Source organism: Neopelma chrysocephalum, unplaced genomic scaffold, assembly GCF_003984885.1.
Source record: "Neopelma chrysocephalum unplaced genomic scaffold, ASM398488v2 Primary Assembly neopelma1_23, whole genome shotgun sequence".
Lineage (NCBI taxonomy): Eukaryota > Metazoa > Chordata > Aves > Passeriformes > Pipridae > Neopelma > Neopelma chrysocephalum.
This window is the reverse complement of record NW_020897691.1, coordinates 29549719-29568362: the sequence shown is the minus strand read 5'-3', so window position 1 is coordinate 29568362 and position 18644 is coordinate 29549719. Positions and strand designations below refer to the sequence as shown.

The following is an 18644-nucleotide window of genomic DNA, read 5'->3' as shown; positions in this document are numbered from 1 at the left end:
TAATCCTGTTCCTTTCTTTCTATATGTGGCAACTCCTCACTAACAGGGATAAATTCTATTAACCATTCCACCAGGGAGATAGGAAAAATCAAACTATTAGTTAACATAGCATGTACCAACAGAGACAATTACAACTGTGCTGTCATCAGATCAGCAGGTCTGTGTTGTGATTGGTCTCATTCACTTTCAGTTGCAAGAAGCATGTAAATGTCCTAAGATGTTTTGCAGCTGTTGTCCCCAGGAGAACAGTGTCTTGTTGGGGTCCTCCTGAGTGCTTTCTTTAGCAGTATTTTTGTAATGTAATGTTGGCAATGCAAGGAAAATATTCTTTCATAGAAACACTCAGCATGTTCCATGCACCATGGTCGATGCTTTTTAAGTGTCAAGTCTTACTTAAATAAACATACAGTGTTTTGGGTTGGTTTGATTTTGTTTTGGTTTTGCTCATGTTGGTTTAACCCTTTCTAAAAGCTCAGTGCTGCTGACAAATTTTATTCATCTAGTTGGGAGCTAATTAGAGAAAAGGACACATAAGAATTCATGGTTTGTGGGGACAAAACAAGCACAGTAATTATGGTGCTCAGCTGCAAATGTGGAAGTTGTGAATGTTGGCCTGACTCCAAGGCCTCTTTCTTCTTGTATAAAAAATAGTCACTGCATAAATTACAGAAGCAAGTTTCCTTAGGTATAAAGCATAATATTTTTCCTCTGTGTTTCAGGTGGTGGCCTGACTAATGCCAGTCCTGACTCCCAACTTCAGTGGCATACATTTTTTCCCCCTCAAAGAAAGCATTGCATTAGAGGTTAAAGTGTAAAGAAAGAATAAGGCAAAAATTCAGTTGACATCAAAAGAGCAGCATTTCAGTTAAAATACTTCTGCACAGTGGAAAGTGCTATTGCTCAACTTCATTTCTTCCCTGCCATGAATCAAAACATTAATGCAGGAGACAGCAGCTCAAGGCAGTTTTTATTCAAATCACAAGGTATTCCTCTGGGCATGTTTTCAGAAGGAGGAATGAACTGCGCCTGGTGATTTGAAGGTGTCATTGCAGAGGTGATAACTTCTTTGTTAGCTGAAGTGAGCGGTGGGTAGTTGCAGATGCTGCCTGACAACCCAGAGCAAGGCAAAGTCCATGATGAGTGGGATCCCTAGGCATGCCCTTCTCCCAGATATTACCTCTTGGTTAGTTCTGAGTGGTTCTCCTTTCATGTATGAAATTTGTAGGTTGAAGCAGTTTTCTGAAGCATCCAACTTGGGAGAGGAAACTTTGGCATCTAGTTCTGCAGTTTGGCCTCTGTATGCTTTGCAGGTCTGCTACATCAAGCAAAGGTGTTGTGGCGCTTGTCATACATAGACATGCTCTTGGCTGAAGAATGAAGAAAATCCACTCCCAAACGCTATTAAGAATTGTGCTGTGTGAAACAAGAAAAAAGGCAAGAGGAGTTCCAGGGGCAGTAGTGGACCTTCATCATGGCAGTCCACAAAAACTTAGACTTTGCAATTGGCTGCTTGCACTGGGTTTAATTCCACGTTTATTTGCTTTAGAGAAAAGCATGGGTTTATCAGTTGTAGGGTGACCCCAAATGTTTTCATATCCAATGAAACTCAGAGAACTGCTTTTCATCCCTGGTCATCTCACCTTAATGGCTATGACAAGAGCATTCAGAGAGAAAAGAAATTGGATAATGTTTCTCCTCAGTGTAGGAGATGTGGAGCTGTCCATACCTAATAATACAAAATAAATGCACATTAAAAATAACCTGAAATGCCTTTGTATGCATCTTATAAGCCCAAGAACCTTATGGACATTGATCCAATTGTAGACCTCATGTTCTAATTTTGATTTCTTTAAACTTAATACAAGGTAGCTTGGTAAGTCCATAAAAAGATTAACCTGAGCTTCTCAAGTGCACCAAATTCAAGTTCAGAATACTTTGTTCATATATTAAAAAATTAATAAATAGAACTTCTTATGGTAGAAAAAGTCAGCAAGTAAGGGTCTCAGTAGAATTATCTGGAAAATTAATTTCTTGAAATGCAAAAGGGGTTTACTAAATGATGACATGTCTGAATGGACTTTACACAATCCAAACATGTCTTTTGTGATACTCTGAATGCTCTCAATGCTGCAAGACCAACAAAGTTTGTCCAAGTTTACAGCATGTAATCTGTCCTTGCATATGTAGTAGGCAAACTTTCATTAAAGCATCCTGATGCATATTAGGAAGCTCTTAGATCATTAATTTATCTGGCACCACATCACTTGCCGAACTTCTAAGTGTAAAAATTTGGTTTCTGAGTCACGGTTTTGGAAGCTGCAGTAACAGCTCAGAAAAATCTATCCTTTAGCTAGTAGAAAACCCTGGAGAGCTGCAAAGATGTATGATATATACGCTTTTAAACTTCAAAATAGGAAAGAGAGAACCCACCAACAGACCTTTTGTATGTGCATGTTGTTTTCTTCCTCTCCTCAGCACTTAGGTAACTATAAGGCAGCTAAAATCAACACACAAAATGTCAAGTTTGAAAGGACATGTGCAAAGAAACTGTTTTGGACTAAGGATGTGGTTCAAAGCACTGCCTGTACTAACAGTTTGTCCAATAATGTATCAGCTGAAATAAAAGCATGGGGTTTGGTCTTCAGGTGAGCAACAGATTTGGAACAAGATAGCATTTTAACTTGAGATAACATTCACAATTTTATGCTTCCCTGCTGATATCAGGCGTGATTTATTGGGGGAGAGGGGTAATAGAAGAAAAGAAAACAGGTTGGAAAGGGGGCTAATGGTGCTGTAGACATTGCATTACCCTAACTGGGTTGTCTGTGAGCATCAGCATGGTTGCAACCACGTACTTTCTGCTACTGTAGAACAGGTAGAAATTGATAACATTTTCTGTCTCCCTGTAATCACACTAGTCTCCTCAGATCCTGGCGCTTAATTAGAACCCCATTTTTGCTTTGCCCTGCCAACTATACTAAAATAAATGAAACATATCTTGTAACCAATGGTCAAAGACAGTTATGTAGGTGAAGTTTTTTCCAGATAGTGCTAATTAAGCAAAACAATAAAATGGCCATAATCAATGTGCACGAGAAGAAAACTAATTTTACAGAGTGCTAAAAGCTTCAGGGAAGATTGTGCTTTTTCTGCAAATTTATGCATTCTTCATTGTATCAGCTACTGTTGCAGAAATGTTGAGGTGGAAGCTGAGAATTGTTACAGTTTATTTTGAAATATTTTGAAATCCAATCATCTGTCTATGATGAACCCGTATCTACTTCACATTGCTGGTTTTTGTATTATTATTCTAATAACTTTCTGGAGCAGCATTTTTATGACTAATACCTGTGAAACAGGCAGGGGTTCTCTGAGCTCTTTGCAAAGTTTGTAGAGGGTTTCATGAAGTATTATCTCTCAGTATGAAAGTGCAGAGGGAAGAATGTTCATCCAAGAGAGGATATGGGGAAGAAAAGGTTGTGTTTGGCAAGTGCTGAATTGTTTAATAGATATGTGTAGACTTTAGCGTGGTTTCATTTCAGTGTGGTACCCAAATTAATACATTATTGTTTGAAGGTTAGCTTAATAGAACCATTTAAACAAAATTGTTTCCTTTTTTATCTTCTCTTCGTGTCTAGGTTAAATACTTGAAATCGAGATGACACTGTACAGAAAAGGAATACGTATCTAGGCAAATTATTTTCTATTTCTGCTACCTGACTTTATGTTTCCACTGACATCCACTGAAATGTCCCATTTTTACTTTAGTAACTAAGTAATTCGCTGATGTGAACAGTTTGTACTAAGATCCCTATCTCGATTGCCCTGGTGTACATCCAGAGGAACACAACTCCTATGGGATTGCTCTAGATTTACAGCATGCAAGTTTTACTCAGCATTGGTCCTCTGTGTTGAAGAAACCTATTTGATGGTAAATAAAACCTCACCTTCCCCCCAGTCCCTCACCTGTGGCTGACTGACCCTTGAAAAACGTCAGTGGAGAATGTCTTGACTTGGCACAGAATATTGAATCATTTCCTCAACTGAGAAGTTAATTTTTCTTCAGTGTTCCTTTCCTCTTTTTACCCTGCTGACATATTCAGCACAAAAGAAGCTTTTTTTATTTGTATGGCTTCAAATTGTTTCAGCCTTCCTGATTTTTAAAAGCAGGGAGGCTTTTCTGGTGGCAATTTGCTTCTCTGGTAGTTATGTGACAGCGGGTTATTTTTGAGGAGACAGTAGAAGCCAGAGCTGCTGGCATAGCTCAAGCAGTGGCTTTTTCCTGTAGCTCATGCCTAGCCCCTCTTGAAGAAAGACTATGGTGTGGATGCTGAGGGCATACCTGAACCACAAACTTCCAGGTACTTATCATTTAGGGAGCAGAATTGGGCAGATTGCCAAGTAGCCATACTAGATGACCCTCTTCTTGCAGGCTGGTTGGTTCTCCAGGCAAGTCAACTGACAGCTAATACAAAATTAAGCAGTATGGTTATTTCCAGGCAGCTTTCTTGTCTGCTGTGAAATCTGTGTGTAGATGCTGAAATTTTAACTGTTGTTTGCCTTTGCTGAAAATGCATTGGGAAAGTCTTATTTATCTTACAACAACATGGAAGTAGTTTTTATGCCAGTTACATGTTCTCTCTTTGGATAGCAGAATGCCGCTGGATAGCAGAATGCCATTGAACAGCCAAAGCTTGTTTGCTTACACTATGTCCAGGCAGCAGTTGCCACCTTTGGGATGAATATAACAGCATTACTGCTGCAGAGAGATTTGCCCTCTGTTATGGGAGGATGTAGAATTCCTTTAATGACATGGTTGTAAGGACTTATTTTTGTACCAGAAAATGCCCTGAATGGAAAAGCTGAAGTCCAGAAGTCCATCTGTAAGGCATGTGCTTCTTTATGTGAATTTGTAATCCATTCCTTTATTTTAAATGTGTGCAAGTTTATCTTCCCTCTTGGCAATAGTTCCGCTTTCTCTTGGTGTTTTGCTGTAGTCAGCTGAAAAGCCAGACATTGAGATCATGTTCCAGTTGTTTCTGGGCGTCTCTGGTATTCATCAGCCCCTTTTTGCTGTCCTGTAAGTAGCTTTTTTCTTATGCTCTCATTTTCCATATTGTATTCTCTACCTCTTTTAAGTCTGTTTTTAAAACATATGTTAGCAACATTTCATAAGCATCTACCATTCCTAAAGAAGTTTAGTTAAAGAGCTGTGTTTGTTTTCTTATTGCCTTGAACAGACTAAGCAAACGGAGAAATTCCCCTTAATTTAAACTTGCAGCCTTGCCAGTGTACTCCTGTTCACTGGGCGTTATACACTGTGGAAGTCATCTTTGTCTTTCTAGGCTCTCCTTTGAAATGCCAGAGCAAGCTTCTATTGGTATAATAAATATGGTTAGATTAAAAGCCAAACAGACTCTAGGTTATATGTTAAAATTTTGTCCTTTGGCTGTGGTTGTCTGTGCTTTAGGGAGTTCCCTGCTGAGAAGTACAGAAATGGGTCAGTTTCTCTGCTGGGGAAGGGAAGAGGGATTCATCAGGCAAAACCATTTATGTGGCCTTTAAGATGCATATTGTCAGGTCAGTCCTGTGGAGACGTATGTATCACAGCCAGGTTTCTGGAGCCCTTTGTGACCATCAGCACTCTGAGATGGAGTAGTGGACACAAGCAGCTCTGAAATGAGCAGGAACAGCTGCTTTTGCTTGGACTTGGCTTTCACACAGTCATCACAAATTTGAGGGACCCTTTGCAGTTTAGAGAGGAGTGCTGAAACTTCTCAGGCAGGAACAAATCTTGCTCTTACTTTTTTCCGTCTGTCATCATAAACAAGTAGGGCTTTTTGGAGGGGTATCTGCAGAGATTTATTTTCTGACAGTGCTCTCCTAAACCTCCATGTCATTGAACAAATCTGTATTGGTGTAGTTGATGCTATAAGGAACAGAATGTACCCCATGGTTTTAAAATGAGAATAGCATACAGGTCTGTTCAGTGAAAGGTCATCCCTATTCATCTGCAATCAAGAAAATGCAGAACTATTTCTGCACTTTTTAAAGAAAAACAAAAGTTATAAATAAAACAAACCTTTCAACTGCTCATTTTAAAGTGAGACATAAAAATGTAGAAGAATGTTTCCTATCATACCTGTAGCCTTTAGTAGCTCTTCAAGAACAAGAGGTCATCTGTAGAAAGACTCCCCTGAAATCTCACCATATGCAGTTTTCCACCCAGACTCATGCAAGACTCTAGGGATGAGGTGTAGGCTCTACTGAACTCCAGTGCTGAGTGGTGTTTAGAAAAAGAGAATCCACCATCTCTAAGGATATGCACTCGTCGGGAGACCATGGCAAGCAACCTTCTTATTTTTGACCTTTTGAATATATAGGTCTTAATGCAGAAGTAAATGCCAGTACATAAAACAAGGCGTAAATGTTTTGAGTGCTACAACATCAGTATAATCCCTCAATGATCTGCACTTATCAGTCAGTATCACTTCCAGGTTTTGGTTTGAAATGCTCAACTCATATTTCCACCAAAAAAAAAAATCCCATGGAGTTTCCAGTTAAGCCTGGTGATTAAAGCACTCGCCATATCCATAGCAACTCAAACTGACTGTCCTCCCACACGGTGCCAGCCCCTAACTACCGGCAAGCAACTCTTCAGGAGCAGTCAGCAATCTCTCTCTTGACTAAACCTAGTAAAAAAGTTTCATTAAAATTGATGTGATTCAGGAATGGCATGGTTCCAACAGACCCCTGTGTAGTGGAAGTGCAGATTCTTCTAAAGTGAAAAACAGTTTTCAAGATGAAAATCCTATCCAATTCAGCTCCAAAAGGAAGCAATATTTGCTAGGACCAATCTTGCTTGTTGCTTTTGCTACTCCTTGTGGAAGAATGGCTCTGATGGCTCTGCTCTAACATGTCGAAATTAAACCCACCTCTCACTCAGAATACAGCAGACTAAACGTTAAACTAAAATTGAAAAGACGAGGAGAAAGTGAACTGATTATGCTTTTAAACCCAAAAGATTCAGTATCTGGAATTTCTACTTAAATATTGTTTGTATGACAAGTAGGAACAAGACTTGATTGCTTCTTTATATTTTGGTGTCATTCCTCCACTTTTCCTTAAGCATCAATGGCCCGTGAAGATTAATACAGTTGAATAATGCTCCTGGCATCCCAGCTAAAATACCTTAAGGGTCTAGCCGTACTTAGAATCATAGAATCATAGAATGATTTGGGTTAGAAGGGATCCTTAGAGGTCATTTAGTCCAACCACCCTGCCAAGGGCAGGGACATCAGCACCTAGAACAGGTTTCTCAGAGCCCCATCTGACCTGACCTTGAATGTTTCGAGGGATGGGGCATCCACCACCTCTCTGGGCAACTTGTGCCAATGTTTTACCACCCTCTGTAAAAAACTTCTTCCTTATATCTAATCTAAATTGACCCTCCTTCAGTTTAGAACCATTACCCCTTGTCCTGTCACAACAGGCCCTGCTAAAAAGTCTGTCCCATCTTTCTTCTAGGCCCCTTTTAAGTACTCAAAGCCTGCAAGTACTTCATTCAAATAATTTATAAAAAGCACGTTTTACTCTCTGCCGTCATCTTTTAAATCATCGTATATGTACTGGTTGTTTTCCATAGCCTAATTATCTTTTGGAATCTAAATACACCTTTTTTGGTCCCTATTTGAAGCACTTTACCCAGGTGCTTCAATAGCAGGGCATGTTTACTGAAGCATCATTTATGAAAATGGAAAAGATTCTTTTAAAGTCATCTGCCTTAATCTGAGATAATTTTAATTGAATTATTTAAAATACATAAATTCAACTGTGTGCAAATTACCTGACTGCCAGCCTCATGCATGCCTTTGGAAGGTCTGTTTGGTGCTTGTTCTTGAACAACATATAGGTTATAATATTTGGAGGTAGGGATTTGCTTTTAGGGCTTACTTTTTCTGAGAAACAATAATTTTCCTCAATTGCCAAGTAAGCTAAGTGAGATCCTAAAATAATTTCCTTAGTATATTTTACTAGAATTTTGATCAAAATACATTTTTTTTTACCAAACTAGTCTATAACTGTGAAGCCCTAAGATAAGAAGGCTGTTTTAATGGGTAAAAGGAGGAGGGTGGGAGGGTAATAGAGATGATTCATATTTTGATAAAATAGAAGTATATTGAAATGCTAAAGAAATTAAACACGTTTAGGCTTGTAACTAATATGAATTTTACCCATTAGACCTGTTCTCCTAGGAAAAAAAGACACTAAAATAGCATGAAAGTCAGGTAGGTTTATAAATTGCTGTGATTGATGGTATCCTTTCAGCAGAGTCACAGAGGAAACAAATGGAGTCATCTAAAAATAGGAAGGCAAGAGCAAGTATAGTACTGCAGATAAACCCTTCACCTGAAGTGTAAAGTTAATCCAAAATAAATTGGATAATCATATAGCCTATTTGTTTCTATCATTAGTCCTCAAGAGATTGTGAGTTGTGGATTTTTGGTTTATTTCATTTCTTTCGTCAGTGATATTCAGTGGAGCAGTGTCTATCTAGCTCATTCCCAGAAAATGCAAGAACAAGATGCTCTCAAATATTTGTGCCCCCATATTCCTTGTTCTGTGGAAAAAGTTATCCCCCAATCTCAGAATTTTCTAGAAGAGGAGTAAATCTGAGGTTTGCATTGTTCTGATCCTTTGTGCCTGTGCGTGTAAATACTCTGCAGTCTCTGACCTTTATCTGTGCAGTCACAGATTTTTTGGTGTGCAGATAAGCAGGGACTGTATCATCAGGTGTCTGATCCTCTGGAGACAACTCTTATCACCAAATTTGAGTGGGACAAATCCAACTCATTGGTCTGCTCTTGAATGTCAAAGAGCTCATTCCTAGTACTGTCTCCTGTCTGTATTACCAAATTTCAGTGGAAGCAACAGAACCCTTGCAATTAGATGAAGCTAAGTACATGCAGAACTGCAGGATCAAATTGTAAACCTCTACTATCAGGATATGTTTCAGTGAGTTGTAATTGATTGATTTTTTTTTTCTTGCATGTTAAAGTCTATTGTAAATCTAATTGAGAAAGTCTTGTGAATCATTATTTATATTATAAACCAAAAGGAAGACAGATTTCTCAGATCTCAGTCTGTTTTCTTGGTGAGTCACCATGGGAGGGGGCAAATTTTTCTACCTGTAATTTCATTGAAATCAGAAAATAGGATAACTGGCAAGATTGAACAGGTAAGCTCTAGAGGATATAATCTGAGTGGAATTGTATCAAAGTAAGCATGATGTATGCTGGAGAATGAAATGAAAATGAAAAATTATTCATTTAATATTGAAGAAATACTGTTTCTGAGGCAAAAGTTTATGCTAAAGCATAAATAAAATATTAATTGAACATACAGAGCAGGGAACTGAGGGTCTAGATTTAAAACTCAATTTTCAAAGACGGTGCAGCAAAGTCATATAACTGCTCAAAATGTAGCCATATGTCCTATTGATTTTTAATCTTTGTGAATCTTAAAATCACTGACATGTTGAGCACAGCAGTAGGAAACTTCAGTGTCTCATTAAAGGCCTCTTCAGTGCACCAGGTTGACTTGCAGCTGGGAGTTAGCTCCATTTTGTTTACATTAGACTTCACTTGCCAAATGGCTGTTTGCTACCTGGGCATACTTTAAAAGTCACCAGATTACTGTGAAAAGCACAGTGTTCTCTTCTCTGTTGGTTCATCTTCCCCTGAGGGCAAACTGAACCAAAATGATTTTGTAGAACTTTCCAGCACCACTGGTGGCCTAAGGACATGGTCAAGACAAAGTTCTAAGGGAAAGAAAATATTTTTTATTAGTTTGAAAAATGTAATTGGAAAAGCTTTTGGGTATACCAGCAGAGATGTCTTTATAGAATTATCCTACAATAGTTCACTTATATTTGCAAAATTAAAGAGTTTTTACTACCCTTGAAGTGAGTTAATAAAATAATATTTTATTACCTAATTAAACATTTATTGAGTTGAGCAAACATGGTTTTCTTTCCAACATCCTATCCAGTGAAGAATGCCAAATTAAGTATTTTGGATTGGATTTCCAGAAGCATTCGTGGATGAGCTAGAAGAATAGTTCAGCCCAGATCACTTATGGAGTACAAGAAGCAACTGAAGTGAGAAGCATATGAATAGTTACGGGCGAAATAGTTATGCAGAGCTTAATGATGAAAGGAAAGAATGCTGAGACCCTGAGAACTGTGTTTGAGTGAAGTGTTGGAGTGATGTCTGCAAGATACCTTAGTGGCTGTCAGACTGATATTTACTTTTTGTGAAGAGAGTGGTAGAAGCATCAACAGTCAACACTACCAAAGTAGCTGAAGTTGTCAACTGCTTTACCTGTCAGGCTGGTGCTTAAGGAAGCTACAGAATAATAAAAACTTGGAGGGTTAGATTTACAAGCTGGCTCATGACAAAGACAAGCAGGCTTTGTTGCAGCTTGCTATGGTAAATAAAATAAAAATAGCCTTTATGAGTATATTAGCACTTTAACTGCTCAAAAAAGAATGGAGAGTTAAGCTGACTTTATATCCAGACCTCTGTGTAAGTAGCAATTTAATACTAAGTTTCACTTCATTTTTTGTTGGTTTGGTTTGTGTTGGGAGATTTTTTTGTTTGGTCTTGTTTGTTTGTTTTATTTTGGGGTTTTGTTTGTTTGGTGTTTGTTTTGGTTTTTGTTTTGGGGTTGGTTGGTTTGTTTTTGTATTAGACTGCTATGAGTAGATTTTGGTCTGGAAATGGTGACTCCTCCTTGTGTGTGCTTGGCCCTATGAAACCAGAATGCAGAAATGAAAAATTAAAATAGTGAAGTTTTCTCCAACTTAAAGAGAAGAATGGTGCTTGGATTTGGTTAGACTTTAACTTTTCCAAAGTGTCCACCAGACATAAACATATCGTTACGAGACAGAGAGTATCCTCTCCTATCTTCAGGTGAAGAAATGCTAAGGAGTGTGACTACCAAACTGGCTAAACCGAAGTATTTCCACATCAATAAGGTGCAACTGAGCTGCCCAGGGAAGAAGTCCATGGAGAGGGTGAGATGGTCTGCTGGCCATAAAAAATACAGCTCATAGGTTTGAGGAAGAAAGAATCATACAAATAAAATACAACTAATCTGTTAGCTACCTAGCTAGTTTGCTGCTAATCCATAGGTTCTCTATCATGCCCATCTCTGTGCATCATCCTGCATTTCAGTCTCCTGAAATGTTCCCCAAACTTGAACAAGCCTCTAGTCCTCCCTATTGCCATCTTGCTTGTCTTCCAAAGAAACTCCTCATTACTGATTTAATTTCTCTTCCTCAGTAAGGTTCCAGAGCTCTCCTTTGTACCTGTGCTCCTTTAGCTTGCCATGTCATTTCTTCATCCCATGTAGACCCTCAGTTAATCTCTCCTCTCTACATACAGGTACAGGTACAGGCTCCCCATGCCTCTTCTCTGTCATCCTTGTGCTCCTAGCCCACATGTTCAATTTGTGCCCACATGTTGCTACCAGTCAACCTCGTGCTTTGCAACTCCTTCTCTTCTATAAGCAGTTCCGCAAGGATTTCCATTCCTGGGCCTGTACATACTCGTACCCTCGAATTCACTCTGAACCAAATAGACACATTCCTCATTCATGTCAGTAAGATCTCAAGGAGACTTGGGCCTTCTCCAGTGAGAGACTTTGGGTACACAACTGTGTTGGTTATGTGCATAGGACTGCCCCATTCTCATATATTTGCTAAACTGTAAATTCATCTTCTCTCAATTGCATTTGAGATTGCACAGTGCTGATTGCTTTACTTGAGTGCATTGTGTAAGTACACTTCAGTATGCCTTAAGCTGTTTGCTGCCTCAGCTTTTCCTGGTGGTTTTGTCAGAGTAGTTTTCTTCCACAGAGTTGGCAAATCCCTTTCTGCTAATGAAGAATACAGTATTGACATATATGTGCTGGCTTACGTAGTTGTTGACTTGTCCTGTTGTTGCCCAGTCCATATCCATAAAAGACATGTTTAATATCTTTATTGATGATCTGGACGAGGGAATTGAATCCACCATCAGCAAATTTGCAGATGACACCAAGTCGGGGGGGGGGGGAGTGTCAATCTGCTGGAGGGTAGGAGGGCTCTGCAGAGGGACCTGGACAGGCTGGATAAATGGGCTGACTCCAATGGTACGATGTTTAACAAGACCAAGTGCTGGGTCCTGCACTTTGGCCACAACAACCCCCTGCAGCGCTACAGGCTGGGGACAGAGTGGCTGGAGAGCGACCAGGCAGAAAGGGACCTGGGGGTTCTAATCAACAGGAAGCTGAACACGAGCCAGCAGTGTGCCCAGGTGGCCAAGAAGGCCAATGGTATCCTGGCCTGTATCAGGAACAGTGTGGCCAGCAGGACCAGGGCAGAGATTCTTCCCCTGTACTCAGCACTAGTTAGGCCGCACCATGAGCACTGTGTCCAGTTCAGGGCCCCTCGGTTTAGGAGGGACACCGAGGTGCTGGAGAGTGTCCAAAGAAGAGCAACGAGGCTGGTGAAGGGGCTGGAGCACAGGCTCTATGAGGAGCAGCTGACGGAGGTGGGGCTGTTTAGCCTGGAGAAGAGGAGGCTCAGGGGAGACTTCATCAATCTCTACAACTACCTGAAAGGAGGTTGTAGCGAGGTGGGAATTGGTCTCTTCTCCCAGGCAACCAGCAGTAGGACAAGAGAGCATGGTCTTAAGCTGTGCCAGGGGAGTTTTAGGTTAGACATCAGAAAGAAATTCTTTACAGAGAGAGTGATCAGACATTGGAGTGGGCTGCCCTGGGAGGTGGTGGAGTCACCATCCCTGGAGATTTTTAAGATGAGACTGGATGTGGCACTTAGTGCCATGGTCTAGTTGTCAGGGTGGTGTGGGGTCATGGGTTGGACTCGATGACCTCAGAGGTCTTTTTCAACCTGGTTGATTCTGTGATTTTATGATTCTAAATTATTCCTCATGTATATTCCTGTAAGTGGGCAAAATTCTCTTGGATTTCAAGCCAGGTACAGATCCTAAGAAAGGATTTAGAAGGTTGGAACTTTATGGCTGAACTCGGAAAGTTATTTGGGGGTATGTGGGACAGGTGATACTTATACATATTGCAATAGGAAATGAAAACTCTGTGAAGATGAATGGCCAAAATATAAGAGGAAGAATTAAATTGGTCGTTGATTTGTTACCACTGAACTTTATTTCTTTTTCTCTAGTAGAGGATGTGTTTGATTTCTTTCCAGCATAGCTGATGAGTTTGAATTGAATTGTGTTTCCCGTGAAGTCGACAAACATTTATGTCTCTCATTGCTCTTGGTCACTCACAGACATTTGGAAAGTGACGTACTTGCTTGCCTGGTATTGACTGCCTTCAGCTAATGTCACTTCATTTATTACTTACTGCATATAACTTCTGATTCAGTTGTCAGTATCATGACCCCTTCTCCTCTCTCATTTTCTTTCACAAAGGGAAAATTGTGCCATTACTTAGAACTGTTATTAGTTTTGTATTCTGTTCTGTGCATTGGAGCACTGTGCATACTCAGGAATCAGACACAGTTCACAGTAAAGCTTTCTACTTTGCATGGGCTTGTAGAGGGTGAACTTCACAATTGGTATCTGTGCATTCTCCAGAAGTGTGAAGGCAGCAGGATTAATAAGTTACATGGCTTTTTTTCTCTTATCCCTCCCATAAGTATAATATTGGCTTTATGGAAGTGATCAGAAAATTCAACTGTAAGTTTTGAAGTACCATTCTGAGGAAGAAAAAAGTCTTACAGGTTTGGCCAAGGCTTTCAGGTTCTATGTCCCAAAATGATGAGCATCTGAACAACAGGATCAAGATCTTGGACTTTCATTCTGTGCTTCTAAGAGCACCAAGGGAGGAAATGGAGGAATGGTGTAATCATGATATCCCAGGCTGACCAACTTGGCATTAGGAAAAACAGAACCCACTTTTGCACATTATTGGTAAGAATGTTCTTCTGGTGCAAGAGTGTAGAGCAGACCATGTATCCAGAGCAGAAGGAACACACAAGACATATGTGCTAAATGTCTGTCCAGCTGTGTACACTGTAAGCAACCAAAAGTGAAAACCTGTTATACAATACACCAGACTTTGAAATATCATCCCAAAAATGTCATGTGTTATTTGGGCTGTAACATCCAGACTGACACAGATGTAAAAGGACTCAGACATGCTTCTGCACTGTAGATTTACTGAGATGGGATATAGTTTAGTTTCCCTGTAGAGAAGAACAGCTCATCAGTTTTTCAGAGAACATGGACTAGAGAGGCCAACTCTTTTGGTACAGGAAACCCAAATAATCCTTCTAACATGAAATAATAAAAGGAACTCTTGTTTCAAGTTTAATGATGTATTAAAAAACTGAAAGCTAACAAATTTACTTCTTTTTCATTAATTAATCACTTCTAACATTCATACAGTCAGATGTATTGCTTCTGTATATTAAGAAATGTGTGGTCTCTTGTCTTAAGCCCCAAACAAAATCAAGACCCCTGTGTTTGGATATATGTATGGTAAAGAGCACTTGCTTATCTTTCTGTGTGCTTCCCAGCACTAGGGTTACCAGTGTGTTACAAATGTTCCTGATGTGAAAAAACATGTAGCAGAAATTTTTCTCACAAAATTTGTTATGCAAATGCCCAAGTTACTGTTAGTCATCATCATAATCTCTGGGCTGTTTTCCTTAGAAGCACAGATGTTCCTAGGGTTTTTTTTCCTTTTCTGTAATACAAAAATGCCTCACGATAAAGTATAAGGATTACTTGAGCACATATAGTGAGACTGTTCCTGTTCTGAGACCTTTGGTAAGAGGAGGCAAAGCCATCAGGATGCAGTTGCAGCAGAAGTGGATGTGAAAGTGTGGCAACTGCTCAGAAAGGGGATGTGGTTTTCAACTCAGTTGCACAGTCGGAAGCATTTTATTCAATAAGTTTTCTGTTTTGTTCTCCTTACTTAGAAAGTTTTGAACCTACAGGTGCTTGGAGAACACTTATTACTTACAAGTAAATAAAAATTAACTAAACAACACTGAAAGGACTAAAGTTCTTTCTGAATATAGTAAGATGCTGAAATGTATCTTACAGTAAGAGACCCTCAAGACGTAGAATTAGTCAATCTGGCCCTGAAAGTACTACTTGGCTACTTATTTTTCATCTGTTTTTGAGAGGATTTCACACTTTCCAGTTTGTTCCTATTAAGGGGCATTCAAAAGGAACAGTGTTTGGGAAGTGTAGCTTTCTCTGCTACAGGCAGAGACTGTTCCTAAGACCTAAGACAAAAGTTTTTGACAGAATGCCTGAGTGGCAAGGAGTGATATGTTTGGTCTTTCAGTCTCCTGTGGAGTGGAGTTGCCACAATACCAATGTCAGGAACCTTTTGACATTTACTGAGGAACAGTTTGTCCTTCCAAGAAGAACAAAACCAATATTTTGTCTGTGTGAGACAGTAGAAAGATCAGAAGAAAGAACAGCTTTCACAAATACTTAAGGTGGTGATTTATCTACTTCCTAGCAGATAAGAGTGAGGAAGAGATAGCACTGACATTTCACGTGGACTGCTACAGCTGAGCACCTTGAAGCATTATTTCTCTTGTTGCTGCACACAAGTTGTTTCAGGAGACTTATTTGTTCTCTTCCTTCATCATTTATTTAAAGAAATTCTCACCAGCTTCTGTGACTCATTTTCCTCCAAAGGGCTGGCTATGCTGCTAACAAAAGAGGATTCAAAGATTAACAAACTAGCTGTCTCTCAGAAAAAATGTCACTAGTAGTTTACCTGCCATTATTTTGTCTGAGAATGATTACTTGAATGTCTCATACATCAGTACTTGACTTTTGCTTTTCATTGTAGCCAGTTTTCACAAGCAGAGCACTTCCTTTCCGCTTGCACACCTGTTGTGACCCACCCCTAGAAGAAGCGGAGGATGACCCAAGTTCTTATTAATAAATCCCTTGGGGTGGATTAGAGTGAAAATGACACTGAATAATCGGTGTTTGAAAACATATATATGTAGGGTTTATTTTAGAACAGTTTTGTTTCAAAGGTAAACAGGTATGTTGCCATTTTGGGTGTTATCATCTATAGCAGTATATCAATCATTAGAGCATAAGGATAACACTTAAGCAAATGCATAAGGGAGAGAAAGGGAAAGAAAGGATAAAGGTGGAAAGATACATATAGTCACTGCCCACTGGATCCAGCGATGAAACTTGGTAGTTGCAGCTTCCATGTCTATTAGTTGAAGTGGTGGTCTTGGTCCGTTGGAGCTGGGGGAGGGAAACCCACACACTCAAAGAAGTTATGAGTTATAATATACTTCCAGCTCAGGTGCGAATGCCTTGTACCTTTCGGGGGCGGGGAGTTTTACCATGCGTAGTGTCACGGGCCATGCCACGAACCTCCAACATCTCCGGCAGCCCAGGCCAACCAGCATCTCTGACAGCCCAGGCCAGACGTGCAGAGTTCACGTGAAGGGCATGGCAAAAACGGCTCATCCCAGCTTTCAGTCCTTGACCCCTCAGCAGCACTCAGCACTCTCAGGAGGATGGGCCCTACTGGGTGAGCAGCCCACCGGCTGGGGCTGTCTCTTCCCAGCCTGCAAAAGTCCCCTGGCGGTCCCAGAATATGTAAATCATTAACCATTTCTGCATGGTCCTGCAGGGATTTCAGAGGCGCATATGAGAGGATTAACCTAGTACTCCCTAAAACCTGGCCCAGGAATTAGTTTCAAAGTTAGCCTGATGCCATGGAGTACTGATGGGATGCCAGGCAGGTCTCTAACTTTAGTAGGTGAGCTTTTCTGGGACATCCATCTGCTTTCCTGTTATTGACCCTCCTGCAAATAGCCTGTATCTCTACCCAGCCCTTTGTTTCCATGAAATCTCCTTATACTTTTGGGTAGCCTGGGTTTTTGCTGTGGAAAAAAGGGAGCTGGGGAAGTACAGAAACAGAAGTTTCTGTTTTGGAAATCTGGCACTATTCTTTTAGAACTGTGCTCTATTAGTCTGGTGAGCAGTGACACGGGAGAAAAATGATAACGGTAATTTGGAAACTGAGAGAAGCAACTGCATGCAGGAGTTGGCAAGATATAAGTATCTTTATCTTGGATAAGACTAGAGCAAAATGGGTTCAGTGAAGCTGAAGGAGATGTTGCCAGCAGGAGGAGGAGTGGAATTGAAAAAATAGGTGCTTTGCACATTGTGATTATTGTTTACTCTGTGATTAAGAATGAGTAATACTGTGCTTAACAGATGCAAGAAGATGCCAGAAAGGTAGATATTTCCTGATGGATATGTTTAAAAAGTTAAAGGTAGAAACAGATGAAGAGGAGAAACTCTACATCCTTACTTGGATATAGGCCCTAGAAAATACTATTGTAAGAGAGCATCAGAATTAAATTGAAAATATTCCTCAGAACATTAAAGAACAAAATGCTATTTCTTTCAAGTATAGCAGCAGCAAGCTGTTTTGAATAATGTCTGTCATATGTTTGGAGGTGAACTTAAGTTTTGATTTATATGGACCTAAATGGACTTAAGTTTTTTAATGTCAATTCTAAGCCTGCTGGGATAGTCCCTCGTCTTTCAAATATACTTAAAGAACATCCTGTGCTAGCATAGTGTAGCATAAAAAAAACAAAGGTGAAAACATACAACTGCTACGTATATAAAGGATGGTGTACTTCTATTATTTTTAGATAACTCCATTTGAATTATGGCCAGCAGACGTATTGATAATGATCAGCTGATTTTCTGTCTGACAGATGTTCTAGATTTGTCTCTGTACACTTTTTTAATCAAGTGCATAAATCAAAATTCACTTACACAGAGGCGTGTCAGACTGTGTCCTTCATCATCTTCCTGTGTTGTCTAGTATTGTGCAATGAAGGGAGATTACATCAGAGGAGAAAGAGGTGTGCTAGAGAGGAGAGGGAGAGATTTGAAACAAGTACACAAGGTGGGTAAGTTCAAACTGTACTGCAGAAGAGAGTAGTTTAATATAGCACCAGTTGTAGAGCACATTTTCTCCATTTCAAAAGTAACCATTTAGGGACCAAAACATCCATGCAGGAGAGAAAAGACGGAAAAAACTCCACAAGAGAGGCTTGAGAAAGTCTTTGGTGTGTTTTAACACTAATGTCATTCTGTAGATCATCATATGGACGCAGTCAGCTCACAACAGTATTATTGTCTTCACTGTATAAATGGCTGAAATGAAATGGGCAGGAACTGCAGCAATACTGGTATTTTAGAACTGGGAACAAATTTTAACAGGTTTACTAAGCAAAAGAAGATCCCAAGTATTTTCTGTTCTTGAAGTGTAATTTACAGTGTCTGTACTTGCTCTGGTGAGCATGTGAAGAAAAACATTTAGAACACCTACAGTTAAGTAAATATGGACACGGACAAAAAACCCATGAGACTGTCTGTAAACATGGATTCTTTCTCCTTATTTTTATATTACATGTCAAGTACTGAATCTTAGCCATTTTAATTAATACATGGTATAATGCTATATCTGAGAATGTCAATGCATGTACTTTATGTATTTTCTCAAAAGTTGCATTCTTGAATATCCATGATTTTATA

The 18644-nt window shown here is 39.7% G+C and overlaps 1 protein-coding gene across 5 annotated transcripts in view; it reads left to right on the top strand.

Annotated features, from left to right (window-relative positions):
• The window catches only part of PKIB (cAMP-dependent protein kinase inhibitor beta), a 57936-nt gene that overhangs the window by 31403 nt on the left and 7889 nt on the right, over nt 1-18644 (top strand). The window contains exon 1 of one of the 5 annotated variants that reach the window (XM_027692112.1): nt 4951-5080. The exons of the other annotated variants lie outside the window; for them this stretch is intronic. The gene's annotated coding sequence lies outside the window, so the exon portion shown is untranslated. Of the gene's footprint in view, nt 1-4950; nt 5081-18644 lie in introns of those variants that run through there. 5 annotated transcript variants of the gene reach the window in all.